The sequence below is a fragment of the Ursus americanus genome, chromosome 2 (genome assembly GCF_024610735.1).
Source record: "Ursus americanus isolate L20-20 chromosome 2, mUrsAme1.1.p, whole genome shotgun sequence".
Classification (NCBI taxonomy): Eukaryota; Metazoa; Chordata; class Mammalia; order Carnivora; family Ursidae; genus Ursus; species Ursus americanus.
Window position 1 is genome coordinate 80818595 of NC_142128.1, and position 21298 is coordinate 80839892.

The following is a 21298-nucleotide window of genomic DNA, read 5'->3' on the forward strand; positions in this document are numbered from 1 at the left end:
TGCCTGGGTGGCTCATTTGGTTGAGTGTCCAAGTCCTGATTTGGGCTCAGGTCATGATCTCAGAGTCTTGAATTCCAGCCCTGCATTGGGCCCCAAGCTCAGTGGGGAGTCTGCTTGAGAGTCTCTCTTCCTTTCCCTCTGTCCCTGCTCTCTCTCTCTCAAAATGAATAAATCTTTTTAAAAAATGTAAGGAGGTTTTCAGTGCTGCACTGGACTAAAGCTGGGGATACCCAGAAGATGAGGGTCCCACAGCTGCAGGGCTTCCACTCTAGAGGAAGAGACAGAGGAGAAAAGAATGTGCTGAATGCTCTTAAGGAGGGACCAGCAGGAGGGACTGGGGGAGGCTTCCCTGAGACCTGAAGGATGAGGAGCCAGGAAGCGGGAGGGGAGTGGGGGGGGGATCACAAGCCCGAGGGGCTGCTTGGTTCAGAAGCCACCTCCAGGCTGGTGAGGTCCCAGGGGGCGGCCCCCCCTCCAGCCTGGCTCCTCCCGAGCAGGTTTGGCACGGGGTCGGGGTCGGGGTCGGGGTCGGGGTCGGGGTGGGGGTAGGTGCAGCACATCGTGCCCTGAGTGTGGGGGTGAGGAATGGGCTCCAGAGGACCCACACAGTCTTGGTTCTGGAGAAAGTCACCAGCAGTGGAAGGAGGAGGAGATCTGGTTCATTCCCCTGGCTTGGCCACTAACCAGCTGCATCTGACATTGGGTGAACCATTCATCTCCTGGGTCTCAGCCTCCTCACATCTAAGGTGAACACCTCAGATGAAGCTTCGTGGTCCCTAAGGTGCCTTTACGTCTCTGATGGTGATCTCAGCTGATTTCTCGTCAGCTCAGTGAGGGACTTGTCCCTTCAGAACCTTCCAGAAAGGACTCCTGACCAAAGGAAATCACAGCTTCTATGATTTGTGTCCTCCTGGAAGCCCAGGACAACTATGAGAAGGGAAAGCTCACTCACACCAGCCTGCCGCCTGTGCCCCACGGGTGTCCTCTGCCCCAGCACTGCCTGAGCGCCCCCCAGGATCGCCTCCCCAAGCTAACTCCAGGGCAAGCCCAAGGACCCCTTCCTCTTCTTACTCTTTGCCTCATTTTAGGGCCAACCTCCTATGAGAGCAGAGGATGCTGCTTAGGCAGGTTGATAAGAAGTCCACCATTCACAGGTATACGGCTTTAAGAACTAAACCGAACTCCAAGAACAATTTAATTTTCACCCCGATCCCCTGGGCCTGGCTTGCCTCCTCCTCAGGTCTGCCTCTGCGTCCCCCACAGCAGTGCAGGGCCCTGGCTTCTCCTGGCTTTTCCAACCTCCACCTCGACTGTCCCTCACACTTGCTTTCTCCCTTCCTCTGCTGCCCTGGGGGTCCTTCCCACCCAAGAGGGAAAACGACTGCCCTTCTCATCCTCTCCTGCCCTCCCGACTGGGCCCCAGCAGTGCAATCTCCTCGACAGTGTGAGTGGCCCCATGCCCTCGGGATCCCAGTTCCTGGAGCAACCCTGTTCACCGTCCTCAGGGCCCCCCTCAAAACCTTGGTCTCTACTCTGGAGGAGAACACCCCCAGTGAGCGTCTCCAGGACGGTGGCTGGGGCACACCGCGGGGTTGGTGGGCCCAACTCTGCTCGCCCACCCTGGCCCCTTCTCTCCAGGCTTCACCTCTGCTTGCAGAATGTGTGTGTTGGGCTTGGGTCACAGGCAGGAAGGAAAGAATCTAGAAGTCACAAGGCGAAGGTGGGGAACCTCTGCCAACATGAGGGGATGACATTAAGGGGGTGCTCCACGGGGACGTTGACCTTGGGGGAGTCAAGGAAGACTCAAGGAGCATCTGTTTAGATTTTAGGGTAAGATCCACTTGGCTGGGCTCGCAAGTTTCCAGGTATGTCTTTGGCAAGACTTGTTCATCTCTATACTGAGAGCAAAAGGCTTTTCCCTGGGGCTGCCAGGCTCATCCAGAGGAAAATGGGCCTCTGTGCTGCCTGTTAAACCCCCTTCCTCCACCACCGGGACGGTATGACTTGCCTCTCCCCAGTGTGTGTCTGCAAGGCTGTCCACCCCCGAAGTGCAGGGTGTGGTTGGAACCAAGAACCTCGTCTAGCTTGAACCTGCTGGGCACTGTCCCTGTGAGTCCTCAAACATCAAAGCTGCTGATGGTCACAGAGTTCTGCCTGGAAGAGGGAGGGGCTATTTAGCAAATGACGTGGAGAATGTTGATTGAAAATTAAGCTAAGAGCCCCTATACGCAGTGATGTAAAAAGAATAAGGCATAGGAAAATATCATAGAATACTTTATTGTTTTTGTAAGCATAAAATCCGTGGAAAATATTAACTGAAGTGAGCGTTTGATCCACCAATTTTAAAAAATAAGTTAAAAGTGAAATCAAGCCACATGTTAAAAAAACTGGGAAAAGATGCTCCTTAAATATGACAAAGGGATGTGGCTATTATGAAATATGCAATCGTAAGAATGAGATCAGTTTGCCTGTATTGACATAAGATGCTCAGGAAGGATACATTTCTATAAACATCGATATCACTACATTTATTTATTATTTAAAAGTGCACGTAGTGGGGGCCCAGCAGGCTTACTCAGAAGAGCATGTGACTCTTGATCTTGGGGTTATAAAGTTTGAGCCCCATGTTGAGTGTAGAAATTACTTAAAAATAAAATATTGCGTGTCTGGGTGGCTCTGTCGGTTAAGCATCCGACTCTTGCTTTCAGCTCAGGTCATGATCTCAGGGTCGTGGGATCGAGCCCCGCATTGGGCTCTGTGCTGGACATGGAGCCTGCTTAAGATTCTCTCTCTCCCTCAGCCCTCCCCACCCCTCTGCTCACGTGTGCATGCTCTCTCTCTCAAATAAATAAATATCTTTTTAAAAATTAAAATAAAATCTTAAAAAAAATAAAAATCTGTGTGTGTGCATGTGTGTGTGTGTGTGTGTGTGTGTGTGTGTGTGTATGTTAATGTTTGTCTACAAAAAATCTGGAAGAATATACACCAAACTCTGACCAGTGGTTATATCTAGAAAGTGAGGTTAGGGTGGCCTAGAATCAGGTCTGGGACTAGACCAAGGCAAGGAAGTTTCCTGGGGCACAAAATTTAAGGAGACACTTATCCTTAGGCTCAGCACCTGAGAGTGAGTGCCGCCTTAAATTGGGCACCCTGGGTGTCTCCATAGCCTCACCCTAGTCCTGGCTCTGACCTCAATACTTAAATACCTTTTTTTTTTTAAGAATTTATTTATTTATTTGACAGAGAGAAACAGCCAGCGAGAGAGGGAACACAGGCAGGGGGAGTGGGAGAGGGAGAAGCAGGCTCCCAGCAGAGGAGCCTGATGTGGGGCTCGATCCCAGGACTCTGGGATCACGCCCTGAGCCGAAGGCAGACGCCCAACGACTGAGCCACCCAGGCGCCCCATAAATACCTTTTTGAATTTTTGCAATAAATACATTTCTTTTGAAAAGAAAGAATAATAAGGAAAATAGGATTAAAGGACTTTAAAGTTTTTTTAAAAAAGATTTTATTTATTTGACAGAGAGAGAGCACAAGCAGAGGGAGCCACAGGCAGCAGGAGAGGGACACAGAAGGAGAGGGAGAGGGAGAAGCAAGCTCCCCGCTGAGTGGGGAACACGATGCAGGGCTCGATCCCAGGCCCCTGAGATTGTGATCGGAGCTGAAGGCAGACACTTAACCCACTGAGCCACCCAGTCATCCCAGGATTTTAAAGTTCTGCTGTAACTAGGAAAAGCATTAAAGCCATGTTGAAAATGGGCCAAAGTGTGAAGACCAAATGAAAGATGCCACCTTTGTCTATCCTACTGGAAGAAAATTAAAGAAAAAAAAAGACAATGCCTTGTGTTAGCTAGAGGGAGGGAAAATGAGGTGTATCGGTTATCCATTGCTGTGTATCAAAGTTAAGTTTGAGCTGAAGTCCAAAATAGGTGATTAAGTTATGGTACGTCATTACAATAGAATACAGCACAACCACCAGAAAGAATTTGAATGTGTACTTTTTAAGCTGAAAATATCTTCACACCATATTGTTAAGTGAAAATATGAAGTTAAAAGAGCAGTTCTGTATAGTATGATCTTATTTTTTTTTAAGATTTTCATTTGTTTATCTGAGAGAGAGAAAGTCCATGCGAGAGACTAAGCATGGGGGCGGGTAGGGGGAAGGGCAGTGAGAGAGGGAGAAGCAGACTTCCGCTGAGCAGGGAGCCCGATGTGGGACTCAATCCCAGGACCCTGGGATCACGACCTGAGCCCAAGGCAGACGCTTAACCGACTGAGCCCCCCAGGCGCCCCAGTATGATCCTATTTTTGAAAAAGAGAATACAAATATATGTACAGATACCAAAGCCATGAGTCAAAACCTGGAACATACACAAAAAATGCCAACTGCGGTTAACAGTCAGGTCTAGGATGAGGGGTGGTTTTCTTTGTATTTATCTGTATTTTCTCATTTTTATTAAATATTTACTACTTGTTCAATAACACTACCATTATGGAGAAAGGATGTTTTAGGGTCATGGGGACATGGGTTCAAATCCCGACGCTGCTCCTTACCAGGCACGGAACCTTGGGGAAGTGCTTCTCTGGGCCCGAGTTTCTTCACCTGTAAAGAAGGTAATCAGGGCTAAGGTGTGGCTAACCGTGCCCAGCGCATAGTGGGAGGTCATGCCACCTTCTCGTCACCAATACCGTTCGCCTCTGCTCAGTGCCGTGGGCGGGGATCGGGGTGCGGGTGGAGTTGGGAGTCGTGGGTGCCGCGCCCCAGCCGCCTGCCCTGGCTGAGGAGACCAGGCTGCTGTTCCACCAAGGGCCCAGTCTCCCTCCTCAAAGGCAAAATCGCTGTGTTTTCATCCCAGAGTCCCTTCCCATACTCGGTTCTTTTGTAAAAGATTTTGTGTCACTCCTTGTTTTCAATAGGTAATAATGATTAAGTATTCTAAAAATTCCAAAGGACCTAGAGTGCCAGGTCTCTGGCCCTGGCCTGCCTGCCAGGCATTCGGGGCCCCTCCCTGGAGCCCACGTGCCCCTGGCTTCTCGTGAGTCCTTTCACACCTGTTCTCTGCAGATCCGGGAAGAGACACACACTGCACACACCACCCAGCACCTTGCGTGTCACTGAATTCGACACCTCTAAGACCCTCCCTCGCTACAGACACGGAAGGCCAACCCACGCTGGGGCCTGTCTCCGGGATGCACCCAGCTCCAGCCCCTTCCCTGGCTCCCTTCCCAGCTCCAGTCGTGGCTCCCTGTGCCACGGACTTGCTTGCCAGGCCATGTCTGGCTCCCCAGCTCCCCGATGGCTGCAGTCCAACGCTGACCTGACCGATGCTTGCTTCCTCCGCAAGCCAGGTCCCTCTCTGGAGCCCGAGGAGCTCCCTGCACTCCTCCAGGCCCGGAAGCCTCCCCTTGCCGGTCCTATGAGGGATTCTCTCCTCTTTCCTGTCTCAGCCCCCTCTGATCTATAGGGAGAGCGCCCACAGCCCTTGGTTTAGCAACGTGCCTCCCCCCAGTGGCCCCAGCAGGCCTCTCCTCACTGGTCTTCCCTGGAATCACAGCCAGGAGCAAACCGGCTACCTCTGTCACCGCCGGAAGTTCAACTTTTCCCAGCTCTCTCTCTTTTTTTCAGCAGCAAAGTAGGGTCAGGAACATGTAGGCACTGGGGACACGGGCAGGAGTGAAAGAAGGATCTCCAATGACATTTTGTGATGAGATGGTAGGAAGAGACAGACTCCATCGGGTAAAGAAATAAATGAACAAGGATCTCACATAGTGAAAGTGTTCTGGAGAGAAGAAATGGGACTTTCTTATTTAGGGCATAAAGATCTCAGTAAACTGAGAGGCACTCTGTGGTTATGGATGGGCAGATCAACATTGTAAGAGGGCAAAGTTCTCTTTAAATTAACCTGAAATTCAGTATAACACCAATCAAAAGTCCAGATGGATTTTTGGGGCGGGGTGCGGGGGCGGGGTAGAACTCGGCAGCCTTATTCTAAAATGTATATAGGTAATTAAAGGCCCATGGATTGCTAAGTCAGTTTGAGGGGGGAAAGAGAGTAAAGTGGGAGACTTGCCCTATGAGGACTTTTTTTAAGTGTGATTGTTTGCCCTAGGAACCGACGGCTCATAATAAAAAGTTCAAAGGAAGACCCGTGGCCACACGGACACGCGAGCTAGGCCTACGGCATTAGACATCGACCCCGCGAAGGCGGCGGGAAACTGGCTCACTATATGGAGGAAGAGAAAACGGGACCTCTGCCTTGTACCAAAGATGAGCCCAAATGGATTTAAAACCTAAACGTGAAAGAGTGAAAGTTACAAAGCTAATAAAGAACATGCGGGAGCATATCGTTCCAACCCGGGAGAGAAAAGCGCTTCTTAAGAACCAAAGAGAACCCGCCAGCCACAAGATGAAGTGGAGACAGGTTTCTTTCTTTCTTTCTTTCTTTCTTTCTTTCTTTCTTTCTTTCTTTCTTTCTTTCTTTCTTTCTTTCTTTCTTTCTTTCTTTTTCTTTCAGATTTTACTTATTTATTGGTCAGAGAGAGAGAGAACACAAATTGGAGGAGCTGCAGGCAGAGAGAGAAGCAGGCTCCCCACGGAGCAAGGAGTGGACGCGGGGATTGATCCCAGGACCCTGGGTTCATGACACTTACTGACTGAGCCCCCAGGCACCCCTGGAGACAGGGTTCTTAGACCATAACGAAGGGTTTCTGTTTGATGGAGGCCACCCCAGGCGTGTGAGCAGAGAGCTGAGAGGCTGGGAAGAGGTACTTGTGGTGTCTAAACCCCCGAGTGCCCTGTCGCCCTCTGGGATCAGGGCGGTGGGCGTGGAAACGGAGAACTGGACGGCACACTGGACAATGACGGGGGTGCTGGGCGGTGGTCCCCGGCCTCTCCCAGCCGAGCGTGAGGGGCTCCCCGAGAGCCGGGCCAGGAGCACCAGCCCTGAGACGTGTGTGGTAAAATGGACAAATTACCCTGACGAGTTCCAATTCTCACTCCGCAGGAGCAATTCCCCGCAGGCCTGTCCCCATGGCAGGCGTGAAATGCGGCCTTCACGCTGGATTACCAGCCTGCAGGAAGCTGTCACCTCCAGGCCTGGCGGGGTGTGGGGCTAATTCTGCTTCTCCATGGAGAGGATTCCTTTCTGTGTCCAGCCTGTGGCCTGAGCAACACTTCCTGTCACCACTGTCCTGATTCTCAGACGGCAAAGACCGAGAAGCACTGGTGTGTGTGTGTTTTGGGGGCGGAGGGGACTTGCCACCTCAGGCCACAGTCACACACGCCTCAGACTCTGGAGCTAACAGTCTCTCATAGAAGTGCTGCTCCCGACACTGTGTCCCCTCTTCAGAGGAAGGCTTTGAGTGGGCTTCTCCTGAGGGGCAGTGACTTCATAGCAAATATTTATTGAGGTGCTCTGCCCTTCAGGAGTGTGGAGCCCAGAAGGGGAGACCCACCAGTAAAGGGTTCCGTTACACGTCAGCCTGATTGATGCCCCACAGAATGGCGGGGGGCTGTGGAGCCCTGAGGACCTACCTCCTCCTCGGGAGGGGGAGAGGGGGGGAGGCAGGCAAGGAGAGCAGGGGTTCCCTAGGAAATGAGCGTGGAGGAAAGGGGCAGGGGAAGACAAGAGAGGGAAGAGCCCTGAGGATGAGTGAGTGGGATGTAGCCTCAGCAGGGGACCGAAGGAACAGCCTGGAAGTCTGGACTGGACTCTGCAGGCAACAGGGGCTGTAGGGTGTTTCAGAGGGCACAGTGTCAGGTATTGATTTTTTATTTTTTAAGAGATTTTATTTATTTATGAGAGAGAAAGAGAGAGAGAGCAGGGGGAGGAGTAGAAGGAGAGGGACAAGCAGACTCTGCGCTGAACACCGAGCCAGACGCGGGGCTTGATCTCACGACCCTGAGATCACAACCTGAGCCAGCACCAAGGGTCAGACGCTTAACCAACTGAGCCACCAGGTGCCCCTCAGGGATTTTTTAACTAGACGTTCCCTGTGTGAGACATCTTGCCACACACCTGAAGTCCAAGTTCTCCTCAGCCGGTAACACGTAAGGGCTTAGCATAGCTGTCTAGCTGTGCTGTTCACCTCTCCAGCTGCCTCTCTGGCCACCACCGGGGTGCCCCACCCAGGCTGGACTTTAGGACTTGTGAGTCCCCAGGTCTTAAGCTCTGTCAATCCACAGGCCTTTGTGGGTGCTCTTCTCCCCACCTGAAATCCTTCCCCACCAAATGCCCTCCTGGGAGTAAATGTCACCTCCTCCGAGAAGCCTTCCCAGACTCTCCCTGAGCCACACCCTGCCGTCAAGCTCTTCCTCCCAGGTGCAGGCCACAGTAAGCATCATCCTTCTCCTCTCTTGATGCTCCCATCACATTGCTGAAGGTGTGTGCTGACCACCTGGCCTCCCCTATCAGACTGTGAACTCTGGGAACACAGGGGCTGCATCCTTTCTGTCCCTCTATCTCCAGCACCTTGGCTGCTCAATTAGTGGCCCATGAGTGAAAACATGGCCTCCTCTCCCACTGGGGAGAAAACACTTGCTGACTCTGCTAGGACCCAGCTCCTCCTCTCTGTCCCAGGCTGACTCTGTCCCCTGTGCCCCAGATGTATTTGGCTACCTAGGGAGAGGAAAGATACTGTTTTTGTTTTTGCTTTTAGATTTAGGTTCTCAGAAGCACCATAAGATCCGTACATTGGTAGACCCTTTTTGGTGAGCTGTTTGGCATGTGGTCTGGCCAGCACAGTGGTTGAACATCTTACGTGGATACGGGACCCCTCCGCAGGAAAATGCCAGGCCCTCTCAAAGCTCTGTGCCACAACCGGCACAGAGTCGCCTCCACTGTATTCTGGGGGTTAAAGTAATTTACAGACCCAGCCCAGCGACAAGGGAAGGGGACTCCACAAGGTTACAAATACCAGCCGTGGTTCATTAGGGGTCATCTGTGTGACACACTACCACGTGGCCTTTTCTGACCAGTATAAACACCAAAGGTCTACTCCGGGTATGAGAATGGGGCGTGGTGTGGATAATCCTCAAGGGTGGAATGGCCCGAATTGTAACTCAGTCTTTGAGAGCAATTCATTTTTGTGTTTTCAGGAAAGAGTCAGCAATCTAAAACCCAGGGACACATCAGTGGGCCCCTTTGAAAAGGCCAAGGTCTAATTGTGGAGATCACCTCTTACTCCTGTCACGGCAGGCTAAGGAAATGGTGGAAAAGCAAGTAACCCCAGGTGCTAAAGAAGTTTTGAAAATATTTGCAGCAGTGTAAGTTCTAACTATAAAGCACATGTAACACACACACACACACACACACACACACACCAGCAAGATCACACTTTCAACCAAATTGATTCAAAGGCAAACTTTGGGGGAATAGGACTAGTTACAGAACTGCCTAGAAATGACCCTGACTGCCTCTGAAAATTGGGAGCCCCGGCCCCCTGCTGTGTTCACCCCAAGGCTGGAAGCCTGCCCTGCGGGGGTGCACAGACCCGGTTCTGCAGGGACAGGGGCTGGGCTACCAGTCCTCTCAGTCGCTTCCAGTCTGAGGACCCGGTTCTGTGGTGCTGGAGGTGAGCCCGAGGAGGGGCCAGCCCTTGGAAAGGAGGGGAGGAGGGGATGGGCCTGGGGAAGCCATCTGAGGGTTCGCAGGCAGGAGCCCCCAGCCTCCCTGCAGCAACAGTGGCTGAAGCGGGAGGCTGCTGTTGCTTTTCCTGCGCCTTCAAGTCCGGGTCACCATCCCAGGCTTTCCCCTTCTTCTTTAACTCATCACAGGGAGCCCGGACCCAGGTAATAAAGTCTGCAGAGCGCTGAGGGAGAGCAGGAAGTCCATAAAAAGCCAGGGCCCATTAGGGGTGAGAGGGAAGCGGGGCCCTGACAGCTCTAACTGTGAGGATCCAGCCGGCAACCACACTGATAAGGGGCCGACAGCCTAACCAGGCCTGACAGGGCCACCAACGGTGCTGGGGGCGCAGCTGCTCAGAGCCTCACCATCGCCCCAGGGAGGCCGTGCTCAGGCTTCTCCGTCCCTGGTCCCTAGGCTTCAGCAGCAGATGACTTCTGAACTCCCTCCCTCCCTCCCTCCCCCATTCAAGTAACAAATATTGACTAAGACTCCAGACGGACGCTGTAATAGGCTGGGCCCTGTCCCTGGAGCTCGAAGCATAATGGTAAAAAGACCGTTTCTTTACTGTCAACAGAGAGGTGAAAAGAAAGGGGCAGAGGACTTCATAACAACATTCGTTACCATCTACAGAGCACCTCGTAAGATCCCGGCACTGAGCATCATTGTTCCATGGGTCAGCCTGAGAGGCAGGTGTTACTCCATTTTCCTGTGGTTAAACAACTTGCTCAAGGCCTCCAGCGCTGAAGTCTCTTGCCTTTGGAGGGTGAAGCCAATGAGAATCAACCGTCCTTGAATACAAATGCTTTCTCAGAGCCACCCAAGAGGGCCCCTGTAACCGTGGGCCTGCACCAAGGTGGGGGAAGCCAAGTCTAGTCAAGGGCATGTTATCAGGGATGATCTTGTCATGAAGGCTGCTGGAATCCTAAGGGGGGCCTGTCCCTTGTCAGTAAAGGGGGTAAATGGGTAGAGGGTGTTCTTAGGGATCAGGGGCCTTGTCAACAATCTTGGGGTGTCTGACACTGGGAAGCTGAGCCCCTGGGAGACGGACCAGCAGCCTCCAGGCTATCTGTGACACCAGCTAGTTCCCAGGACTCACCAAGTGCCTTCAGATGCTAAACCCTCACCCTGATGGTTGGGCAGGGGGCAGAGTTTGGGTAAAGGCTCACTGGAGCCCATCTCTGGGCAGGTGAAGCCCCACTGACAGGCTGGAGGGCATAGCAGAAGGCGCCTAGGCTTCCTTCTTCAGGCCACAACCAACAATACGACAAACCTGCTCCCAGCCTCGAGACTGGGAACATCCCTGTCCCCAGCACACCACACACTTTCTCTTTCCCTCCCTCAGGGTCTTCCCTTTCTGAACATCCCCACAGGACACAAATCCCTTGCTATGTGGTCTGGCACAACCACCCCAGCAACATAAACATGCCATTTAACCCGTGGTTTAAAGGTTAAGCTCCCTTGGGGCTGGAATTCTGTGTCCCAGGGCACTTGGGTGGGCTGTAGAAGAGCCTGGAAGAGGAGGGTCACAGACACTAGAACAATTCATGCCACAGGCCAGAGACAATGCTTTATGCCGCATTATGTATTTTCAGTACCTGTATCTCCTTGTTCTGGTAACTGTGCACTGTTCTCTTCAAGAGACATGTCAGGTACTTAATGAAGTTTTATTAACCAAATGAAATAATTGTATAGCCAGAAACTGAGGGAAATCCAGCAAACTCTCACTGGTCAATATGAAGGAGAGGAGGGACTATCTCCATGGGCAGGTGGCCAACAGGGTCTGGAGGGGAGGGTTCAACCGGTTGAAACTGGCCTGGGAAGCAGGGACCTGAGGTGCCACTGGGGCTAGGAGATTGGGGGCTGGTAAGTGGGCCTTCCCAGCGCCTCAGATCTAGACCCTTCTGCCAAAGCTTGGATCCAGCGTCAAGTGTACGAACACAGCACCAATAGCTAATCATAAGCCCCAACACTTGCTGGGCTCTTAGAATGTGCATTTAAGTGGCACCACAGCCCGTAAGGTATAATTTATTATGATTATGCCCATTTTACAGATGAATTCATGATACCATTTACCATTACATTCTATTAATTTATTACATTTGACATTCTCCAAATGTCAGCCACTTATATTTCTCTGTACCTACTTCCAAATTCTGCTGATTCAAACCCTGCCTCTTGCCCCTCTCCTTGCTTTTATTCTTGCCTGTTCACTCATAGAGCCACCTTCTCTCTTCTCCCTTATCCCCCTACCCAGATCCTTCCTGCTTTCCAGCCTGCTGTCCATCCCAGTGCCCCGTGGTCTCTCCTTCATCAGGGGAAGTCCTGTCTGCATTCTCTCTGGTGTTGCCTGCCCTTGTTTTCTGTGTCTGTTCCAGAACACCCCCACCGCCCAGAATGTTCTAAGCGAACACTGGGGTGTTCATGCCCTCCTGGCCACTTTCAAAGAGCGTGGGGGCTGTGAGTGGTGAGAGAAGGGTCCTCCCAGGGTTGGCTGGGGGGCAGGAGTGGGGAGCAGGGGCAGCTGGGTCCCCAGAGGCCACAAGCCTGGCTCCCCCAGCAGAGGGACGGAGCTCACCAGGCTCTGGGGTGGAGGTGCTGGGCTGAGCTAATCACCTAAATGGACGCGGGCTGTTGAGAGACAGGCTCTATTCCCTAATAGAATTTGCCCTCAAGTGCAATTTAATTTTCTCTGAGGCGGTCTCCAGCCCCTCTGCTACCCTCCCCCAGACAGACCCTTATTTCCCCAGCTTCCAGGGGGGAGCAGAGCACCATCTCTCAGAGAAAAGAGGAGAGGGGCCTCCTCGGGGCTCTGTTCAAATCCATCCATTTGGCCTCCTCCTTTGGAACAGCCCCTGCCCCACCTCCTGAGCCCCTTCCCCAGATGGGGTTGCTGCTCCCCTCCCAGACTCTCTCTGACTTTCCTCTAGAGCTGCCCACGTTCAGCGACCACAGCCACTCCCAGCCTCCACAGCCTCGCCATGAAGGCAGACTCTTCCCCTGACCTCTGGTAAGTTCACATGCTTCCGGAATTCTCTTTGTCCAGCTCAGTGTCAGGGGTTTGGTGGGGATCTTGTCAGGAGGGTACGGGAGCTATGGAAGTGGGATGGCATGAGCCTCCTGTACTCACACTCAGCGCCCCATGGAGGGGACAGAAATCAGCTCAGAGCCCTGCAGCTGGGGCAGAGCCCAGCTCCTGGGTACCCTAAGCTTACCCCTGGCTTGTTAGAGCCTTTCCTGAGGGGGGAGTTTCCCTCCAGACACCCCATACTCCCAGCTCTCAGCCTGCAGTGTCCTGAAACTTGACGCTGGTCATTGGGAGTATGGAAAATGTGGGAATCTAGACGCTGAATTGTCCTTTCTTCTTCCCTGCTGATTCCAAGGTGGGGGGGGGGCATCTTCAGAAGCTACTTTCCATCTCTTCCTCTGAGAGCCCCTTGGGCTGTGATAGGGGCTCTGGAAGGTCTGTGCAAGTTCATGTCTTGCCTGTGCCCCCCGTGCTCATGGGCTTTCCCACCCCCACCCCCAAGCAGGGATGGGGCCAGAACCACAAAGAGCACCCTGGGGGAAGGGAACAGGTTAGCGGAGGTGGCTTTCAGGGAAGGCAGAAGCCTGTGTGGCACAGAGGGGTTGGTCCCTGGACTCCAGGTGGTCCCAAGACTATCCTCTTTATCTGGCAAGCTCTGGGGAGGGAGCACTAGAATCCCTTTTTGTCTTTGCCATGAGGGCCTTGAAAAGAGCAGAGGGTGGGGCTGAGGAGGATGGAGAATGGATGGGTGGCAGGTCAGGGTCAACTGCAAGGGGGAGATGGTCATTCTTTAGGCACAGCCCCCTGCTCAGCGTGCAGCTGAGGTCCCTTCGTCAGTGTGGGGGGCCCATCTCTTTTGGGGCTACGTTTGTGGGCATCCTCCCTGCACATTCACCCAGCAAGTTCTTATTAGTCCCTTACTTGGTGCCAGAAACTGTGCTGCATGCTAGGAGGAAAAGGGACTGCTGTGTGTGTGTGTGTGTGTGTGTGTGTGTGTGTGTGTGTACCGCACATCCAAGTCTCAATGCCTAGAATAGCACTGTCCAGTAGAAATACAAGACCAGCCCCTAGAGTAAGTTTCAATATCCTGGTGGCCATGCTAATAAAAGAAAGAAGGGAAATAATAATAGATTTAATTTAACCCAAGATATCCAAAATATTATCATTTCAGCATGTAATAAAATTTAGAAATCTTAATGAGATATTTTACATTCTTCTCTTTGGATTAAGTCTGTGAAATCCAGCATGTCATTTGCCTCTCTAGCACATCTCATTTCCGACCAGGCACATGTCACATGTTAGTACGAAGTAGCCACCTGCGACTAGCGGCCACCACACTGGACCGCGGAGTCCTAGAGCATTCGCACGTGGTGTGGCCCATGGGCCAGCAGCATCGGCATGGTCCGGCGACTTCTTAGAAATGCAGGGATTTACACGCATAGAAAATCTGAGGACCTCTGTGTGCAAGAGCCGGGCAAAGAATGAACATTCACAGAGCATTTGCGTTAGGAGCTCTTCGTATTGGGTCTCATACAATCCCCCAACACCCCCTTCTCAGGAGAATGATCCGAGTAGTACCATCCCCAGTGAACACAGGAGCACAGAGGCTTGGAGAGTTTAACTTCTCATAGCCATAAAACTCAGATGTAGAGTCAATCCAGGATTTATGTTTTCTACAGAATGCTTCCTTGGGTGGAGTCTTGGAGAAATCCTTTGTCCCCCAAAACTCTCAGCATATCTTCCTTGACCACCCAAAGTGGCTATAGTGACAGTGTCCTGGGCCCTTCTCTGGGGACCTGTGTTTTTAAGCAGAAAGCTTTGGTGACCGAGGGCAAGCCCCTTCCTGGTAAACCTGGGCTATGAGCAGGGGAGGACGCCAAGCAGTGAGGGAGGCAAAAGGTGTCGAGCTCCTTGTCCTTTCACACCAATCAGAGCGGACATTAGTGGGCACTCTCTATGTGCCAGGCCCTGTGCTAACGGCTACAGCCCTCCGGTGACAAGACTATCAGGCAGGTACTGTGACTCTCCCATTACACAAATCTGCAGATGGAGGCCCAGAGCAGACAGCACTCCAGCAGGCATCCGCGAGGCCGTCCACCTGGCTCCAGGTCGGGAGTGCAGCCCTGCCTCACCACTTCTCCCCATGAGCCTCCTGGGCCAGTCTCCGGTCTCCGCGGCCCACATCTAACACATCTGCCTTTTTTTGGTTGTAAGTCAGTTCCTGGGAGGAAACCGCTGAGTTAAGCTCCTCCAGTAAAGGTCTTTCGCCAAGATGATGACAGGGTTATTTTATAGATTAGTCTTGACACCGGCAGTTATTCTCAAATGGAGCCAGGCTGGACGTCCCCCCTCCCCCACCCCACAGCCTCCTCTTCAGAAGCTGAGACAGGGACCGTGTGCATCTCTCTGAGCCCTCCCCAGTAGTGCAGACAGCCCTCCCCCCTGCGCTCCAGCCTCCTTCCTCATCGGGACATGCCGTCCTAACACCAGGGGCCCCTCCTGTCCTAGGAGGCGTGGGGGAGGAAAGGCATGTGATGGCCTTTCCTCTGTACAGCACCATGAAGACGTGGGTGGCACAGCTCATCCTCGGATTCAGGATGCCTCTGAGCCCTGGAGGTTGACGAGGGAACGCAGGGAGAAAGGTGGTCAGTGGTGCCACATCCAGAGCGCAGGAGCTTTAAATACACCTGGATATCAAGTCAATTTTAAAAGCAAACAAAAACAAAAAGCATAAGTGCAGGTTGTGGGCAGAGGAGCTCCTGCCAAGAAGATCTCCGTGTGCCGTGGAGAAGGGGGCAGAAGGAGCAGAGCCGACCAGATTAATACTGTGGGTCACCGTTATTAACCACCACAGTGACAGCTGAGCGCCTCCTGTGTGTGGAACACTGGGCTCCCGGGTTTATACGCCTTCTGTCTAATCCAGCTGCACCCTACAGTGTAGGCAGGGGTTGTCCCCATTTTACACATGACACAAACGAAGCCGGCAAGGTGAAAGCACTTGCCCTAGGTGTCAGGAAGATTTTCATCATACGGCTGAAATTTCATCCCAGGGGCAGCTTTGGCACCTGGACCTCAGCTTCTGACCATATTGGATGAGCAGGTCTCCTCCACTCCCCAAGGGGGAAGAAACCAAAGCATGGTCCCACCACCATGGGTCTTTCTCTTTCCCAACTAACATTTTTAGTAAAGAAGAGTGCCCAAGTTCTAGTTTTTGCCTGAAAACACGCGAGTAAGTTTCTTGTCCCCTGGTTTCTCCCATAAATATAAAACAAGAAAAAAACAAAAACAGACACAATACTACAGAAGGGGTACAGTAATGATGCCAGCCAACCTTTCTAGGGAGAAGCTTCCTAGGTGCTTCCAGTGACCACCTGTGAGGAGAGTAGTGTTGTTTTCCCAATTCACCTGTGAGACGGACCCTGCCAAAGTTGCCCTACTTAGGCTGTATCCAAGTTGGAATTTGAATGCAGACACTCTGAGCCCAGAACCCAAAGGTTTGCTCACCCATTCTCCAACCCGCTCCCGGCATAAGGAATGCATTCATCACACCTGGGGAATTTGGCTGACACTATCTTGCAAGAATGCTGAGAATTCTGGAGCAAAGCAAGTTATGGACCGTCTGCACTTAGCACTCCAGGTCATTGTCTTCTAGGGTCTAGGAAGGAGCTGGCATACATGGGTGCTCAATGAGTGCATGAATTAAGGAATGATCTAAGATACTCTAGATTTCTGATGGGAAATAAAGAGAGTAAGCCCTGAAACTAGAATGAGACCAGATTCCCTGATTCATTCCCCAGCTTCTCATGCGCACAGGCCATGGGGTGTGATGGCTACACAGATGGATCTCAGAGGACTTGGCCTTGCCAGGTAATGGGCTCTGTGTGGACCCACCATCTGGCTTGCCCAGGGACTTTCAAATGAGAGTTATATGATGATGCTGGTGGGGCAGGAAAACATTGAGCCAGACTACCTGTGGTCATATCCTGACTCCACTGCCTACTGCTGTGCAACCTTGGGCACGTCACTTGACTTCTCTATGCCTCAGTTCCCTCATCTGTAAAATGGGGATAATAATACCTGACTCAAAGGGTTTGTGAGGATTAAATGAGTTAACACATAGGGAACACTTAGTGCAGTGCTGGCAATGTAAGTGTTAGCTATCGTCACCTTCCTTCTTCCTCTGAGGATCCCACTGCTCTTGTTTTATTCTGTTTCTCAGCCACTTACTGACTCAGAACCTTATCTTGAGTGTTAGACGCCCAAGGGCAGAACCATCTCTTTTCCATGTCCCTTCAATTCCTGTGTCAAGGACACAGGGCAGGATTAGGTTAAGCAGCAACTGCCTTCTGATCAGCGTCCTGGGGGTGGGGGCAGATCCCTGGAAGGTTCTGGGAAGAGAAGGAGACAAATGACAAAGCGGTGGGCTCATGAAAGGGGCCCTTGACAAATGACTGGAAGGACCGGGTGGACAGATGGGGAAGAGCAAAGGCCCCTGTCCTTTTATTGGAGAACTCCTTGTGGCTCCCTGAACAAGACAGTGGCTCCCCAGGGGCCGGGCTGAGGGTTGGTCTCCCTGGTTCTCTCTGTTGGGATGAGTAATATGGACCAGGGCAGAGGGTCTATATCAATCTAGCTCAGCAGAAAAATGAATGAAAATTGGATTCCCCAAGGAGGATCGGGGAGCTGTTATCCAGACAGAGATAAATCAAAGGATGCCACAGAGAAGGGGGAGAGCAGGTTTCCAACAGCAGGGGAATAATTAAGGAAACAGTTTCAAAATGCAAATGATGAAAGAGGGTTTGAGAGGCACGAGGACAAGAAGGAGGTGATTGGAGATGGGGTGATGGGGAGCAGGAGTGGTGAGTGGAGAAAGAGGCTGGGGTTCAGAATTCCTGGCATCTAAGGGTGAACTCACCCACTCTGCAGAGCTCCTAAAACGTAAGGGTTAGAAGACACGGGAGTCTGCTGGGCAGAGTGCAAAGAGCACCGGAGTGGGAGTCAAAGGCTGGATTTAATCTCCAGTTGGCTCTGCAACGTATTAGCAGTGTGACCTTAGGCAAACCACTTAACCTCTCCGTTTCCTGATAATCACACCTACGCCCAGCATAATTATGAAGATCAAATGAGATAAAATATGTAGAGGAACTCTGTAAATTGTAAAGTGCTAGACAAAGGCAAACTATCATCATTTTCCTAAATCGGGTTTCTAGAGATTCTTCCTTCAGGACTGGATCCACTGACATGTTGAGTTTGGTTCCCAGAAATGTAATGTGTAGACATCCAGAATCTCTTCCTGACCGACTGCTCAGACAGAGCCTAAACCCAGGGAAAGCCACATCACCACTGACCCATCCCCTGGTGCCCATCCTCCGAATGAGTTGTAGCCGAAAGCCACAGGTCTGCCCTAAAGACTATTGCTCCTGGTGGGTCCCCTGCCAGCTGTGGGTGGCTTTCACTGAGAAGACCCCTGCTCTGTCAGCTCAGAGGTTTAGGTCCACACAGATCCAACAGAGAGTCTTCCTGCGGGATTCAGCCGTTCCCCCCACCCCCCGTTCTCTGGGGGTAGCAGATTACCTTAGCCCCTGTTAGCCTCGGCTTTTTCATCCTCCAGATAGGTATGACAATACCATTTACTGAATTGTTATGAAGCAAAAGATGGATTATGCAGGTAGAAGCATTTACCTGGGTGCCTGGCACAGTTTCAAACTGTTGATAAATGATGGTGGCTATGTTTGCTGTTATATTGTTCCTGTTGCTCTCAGCAGCCGTAGGCACTAGAATATCTACTTAAGGAAAGCCTTTCGTGGGGGTTTCATCATTGACAGATGGGCAAGTGGAGGCCCCAGGAAGGAAGTGAATGCCTTGGCAGGGGTATGCTGTTAATGGAAGATGTTGAGAATGGAACCCAGCTCATACTTCTAGAAAAGTCTTGGAACGTGGAAAGGGGCATTTATTGGCTGAGCTGGGGATGCACTGGGGTGCAGGGGAGCTGCTGCCCACAAGTTGCAGAACCGAGAACCAAGGGACCTCCCAGGGCTCTTCTGCCATTGGATAAAGGTGAGAATGGCATTTGCTGAATCAGTGCTGGGGAGTCCCCCACAGTGCTGCGGTCCCTCACTTGATGACAGGCTAGTGACTGGCAATGAAAAGAGGGCAGGACCTGGGCAGGTTCATACCAGGGAAGCAGGAGCCGCAGAAAGCATTTTAAAAACATAATTTTTAATTATAAGAGTCACTACCACATATGCTTGACATTTCACTGCATATAAATATTTTCTCTTTTACTAATATTACTGAAAAAAATGTAACCAGTTTACAGAAAACCTGGAAAAGAGAAAAAAGAAAAAAATTCCATAATACATCTTCCTAATATACTTTTCTCCCAATAAGTTTTTGAATAGCATTTTGATACATTTCCTTTCAGTGTTTTCTCAATGTTTTGGAGAGCAATTTTATTAGTTTTTTCTGCTTTATAAAGTAATTTAGGAAACTTAGGAAAACTAAGAAAATACAAAAATATCCACTATACAGGTAACCGCTTTTATATTTTAACATATATTTTCTATCTATGCTGCTTTAAAAAAAACCCTACAATTCATACTGCTTCGCATTCACTCTTTGTCTAATAAACCTCACTATTCTACATTATTAAATATTTTTTCTGTTGTATTTCCTAACGACAATATAACATTCCATTTTGTTTACTATAATTTATTTAATAATCCCCTATTGCTGGGTATGTAGTTTATTCTCTTTTAAAAATGTTATAAACATCCTTGCAACTACATCTTTATAAATATTCCTGATTATTTTCTGTGACTAAATTTCTATATGGATTGGGTCAAATCCATCATATTTTTAGGCTATAAAATATATTGCCAAAGTGCGCTCAGAAGACACTGTTCCTCATTGCATCCCCACCAGAAAATTGTTTTCTGATTTCTCCACACCGTAGCCAACAATGGGTATTAACACCGCTTTTATCTTTGACTAACATTTTGGAAAACTTATAAGCATACAATATTGTATCACACTTCTTAAAATTTAAGTATTTCATAAGCATTCCCATGTTGCTAGATTTCATAATTAGTTTCAATAACTGTATAACATATTACCAAACAAATTTAATCTACTTTACTAAACCACTTTTCTTTTGTTGGATAGCAGAGGTTGGTTTTTTTTTCCTTCTCCAAACCATAATGCTGTAATAAGCATCTTCATGTATGAAATCTTTTTTTTTCACATTTTAGATTATTTCTGTGGAACACACACTCAAAAGGGGAATTATTTGAGCTAAAGGATATGAAAAAATTATGGGGTTTGATACATATTGCGAAATTGCTTTCTTAACGGATTTAAGAGTTTATTAGCACACCAGCAGTGCTGTGAGAGTACCAGTTTCAAAGCACCTTCACCAGAACCAAATTCTAGGATTCCCACCATCTCAGCTGGTCCTTTAACACACAAAACAGAAGTAGGTACTATGATGTTTGGTTTTGCGTGTCTTTGATTGCTAATGAGGATGGCATTTTCTCGTTTGTTTACTAGTTACATTTTTGTAAAACAACAACAACAAACATTTTGGTAAACACTGAAAATGTCACCGGGTTTTTTGCATATTGGAGTAACCTCACCGGTCAACATGGCAGGAGACGATGCCAACCCAGTACCAAGACACATAAAAGTCACTGTGACCTCATCGAAGGCAAATTCTAAGTGTAGACGACCATGCCCTCCTCCCCCACCTTCATGTTCGTCCCTCACCGTCCCTGGTGTTCCTTGTTTAGGGACAACGCCAGGAGAAAAAGCAGGGGACGCTCTGTAAGGTTGGAGATGGCACACCGTCCCCTTCCCCACCCCAGCTGGACCTGACTAGGCTGAAAAGGCACATCTGTCTACATCTTTGGAACGAACTCAGGACGGGGGCGTCGCGAGGGTGGGATCCGTAGAGCCTCTGGGTCCTGCGGCAGGGGAGGTGGGCTTCCCGCGCCTGCAGCCAAGTGGCATCGAGCAAACTGATGAAGCATTAGAGAACCTTGGCGGCGACCTGCCCCAAAGGTGGACCTTCTGTTTTATTTCCGCCAGGAACTTGAGTTGAGAATTTAAGTGTGCATGTGTGCCTTGTAAATTCGGTAAGCAACACAGGCCCCTTCCGGGGTTAGCAGGGGTGTCCGTGTGCGCGCTGCCGCCCTGCACGCACGAGGTCCGGAATTTTTCGAAGCGCCCGCGGTTGCAGCCGCCGAGGCAGAGCAGTTTCTGGGGACCAAGGACAGGACCCAGCTGAGCCGGCGTGGGCTAAGTGGCGCCGGCAGCCCGGCAGCCAAAAGGCGCGGGGACCCGACGGGGCCAAAGAGGAGCGAAGCGCGGACTCCCCGCGGCAAGCCGCGGCGAGCGGGGACGCGCATCGGGAGTCCGCGCCCGGCCGCCTCCGCGCGCAGACCCCCGGCTGCCTTCCCCCGCCAGCCGCGTGACTCGAGCCTTCCTGGCCGAGTACGGGCTGTCCCTGGCCTAGCCTCAGCCGGGCGCGGGGGAGACAGAGCAAGGGCTGAGAAGCGCCGGCGGGAGAGCAATTGGCCAGAGGAGAAGAGGAGGAGGAGGAGTTGGAGGATGGAGGATGAAGTCCCGGGCGGAGAGAAGCCCGGGACCG